We start from the raw sequence: 2,328 nt of genomic DNA on the forward strand, positions 1-2,328 counted from the left end.
TTTTTAATGTTTTAATTATTTTTTAATTATTTAATAATAATAAATATAATTTACCCAATAACAAATCCAAGAAGAAAAAAAATTAAAATCCAGTACAAGGTCGCATCCCCAGAATGCGACCATCTAACTACGTTGAGAAAATTTTGCCTTCACAAGGTCGCATCCCCAGGTTGCGATGAGCAACTGGAGCTAAAAAGTAGGACATTTTGATATTATTTTTTGGAAGTTGGGCATTTTGGTATTGTAATTTAAAAAAAGGGATATTCTGATCAGAAACCCCTATTGGCGTCAAGTTTCTGCAGTAAGATATATTTTCAAGCTTTCATTTCTGATGGGATCTTCTTTTCCTATTTCCTTTGCACCACTAGTGAATATTGATTTATTGGCCATTATGTTTGTAGCTAGTAACTAGGAGGCGTGAGGTTTGGGTTAAACTGGTGACGCTATTGATAGACTTTTTATTTCACATGCTTTTGTTTTTAAAGTTTTATAAAATTCTTTAATTTTATTTAATCAATCTATAATAAAATAAAAATAAAAATTATATTGTAAAATTAATATATTTAAATAATTTTTTTTTATCGAATACACAAATTTTTAATTTTTTTTTAAGTCTTTGACATTAAGGGAATAAAATTAATAAATGTAAATCTAGAAAAATGACAGCATTCCATTTAAACCATTTTGATTACAAAAAGAATTGCATTTACATTGAGTGGAAACTAATAAATAAATGATAAATTCTTACTTTTATATTTGTTTATGAATGAAAAGCATTCAAATTTCAAGTTTTAGAGTAAATATAATTAGAATTTGTTTCACAAAAAAAAATCTATAATATTTATAGGTCACTAATTGTGTAAAAGTTAGTTTTTAACATAAACTATTTCAAACAAAATTATTCACCCATCACACACATTTTACTAAAATTAATTTTACGACGCCCACTTCACAACCAAATAATATACCAATATTCAATTATTAACAAAAAAATATTTACATAATCACACTCCTAAATAAAATTTTTTTGAACACACATAAAAATATTTATTATTTAATTATTTTAAAATAAACATTATTTAATTTTTTTTAAAATATTTTTTTGTGTATCTAAATATTGTGCCCAAAGTTGTGACTAGAGAACATTTTCTCCTTATGAAGATGCACACAAACCACAAGTGATGACAAATTTGAACTTCTCTCACAAGAGAACATGGTGAATTAGATTCTCAAGATTCACAAATGATGATCCATGTGGAGTGAGTGAATTAATCAATTAAAACAAAATATCCATAAACATTATTAGCAATAAATCGAAACACCAAACTAGGACACTTCCCCTCAAACAAACATACAACAAGAAGAACAAGAAGAAAGTCATAAAACTTTGGAGTTTTATCACAACAAAACGTGACGAATAAGATTCTCAAAATTCACAAATGATGATCCATATGGTCCACAAGCAACATCTTTAGCCAATTCTTTCAACCTCAACGCTTTCTCTTTCATTTCTTTACCCTTTTCCCCATCCATCAATTCCCTCACAAGTCCCTCTATCTTATCTCTCTTAGCATCTTCAATTTCCAAACCAATCCCCCATTCATTACAACAAAATCGACAATTAGTTTGCTGTTCTGCAAAGAAAGGCCAGCATATCATTGGAACACCCCCGCACACACTTTCCAACGTTGAATTCCAACCATTATGTGTCAAAAAACCCCCAATTGATGGATGACCCAACACTTCCTCTTGTGGACACCAACTTGACAATAAACCTCTATCTTTTGTCTCTTCCAAAAACTCTAGAGGCAGAACAGCTTTTTCACCGGCTACAAGATCTGGCCTTATGACCCACAAAAATGTTTTCTTGCTATTAGCTAATCCCCAAGCAAACTCGACCATTTGTTCACTTGTCATAACAGTGATGCTTCCAAAATTGACATAAACAACACTGTTGGGTTCTTTGCTTTCGAGCCATTCCAAACACTTTGTCTCCTCTTTCCAAAGATTGGAACCAATTGTGTTCAATTCGTTATCAGTGACATCTTTTAAGAGAAAATTTAAGGGACCAATGGAATAGACTAGAGGTAAGTTATCCTAACAATGAAAAGAGGAAGAAAGAGGAAGAAGAGAAACAACCACTTTAGGGTTTCATAACATATAATGAACCAAAACTAAAGTTAATAGGGTTACAATGAGTATATATATAAAAGAATAGAATTGTTTAAAATACCCTTACTACTAATATATAATAATATTATCTAACATCTCCCCTCAAACTCACGATGCATTAACATGGAGCATCGAGAGTTTGTCAACTAAAAAAAA

General features: G+C 30.1%; 1 pseudogene; it reads right to left on the bottom strand.

Moving 5' to 3' along the window:
* Positions 1 to 1,317: 1,317 nt before the first annotated feature.
* Positions 1,318 to 2,328, bottom strand: part of LOC101489711 (7-deoxyloganetin glucosyltransferase-like) — a 5,139-nt pseudogene continuing 4,128 nt past the window's right edge.

Source organism: Cicer arietinum, chromosome 2, assembly GCF_000331145.2.
Source record: "Cicer arietinum cultivar CDC Frontier isolate Library 1 chromosome 2, Cicar.CDCFrontier_v2.0, whole genome shotgun sequence".
In the NCBI taxonomy this organism is placed as follows: domain Eukaryota; kingdom Viridiplantae; phylum Streptophyta; class Magnoliopsida; order Fabales; family Fabaceae; genus Cicer; species Cicer arietinum.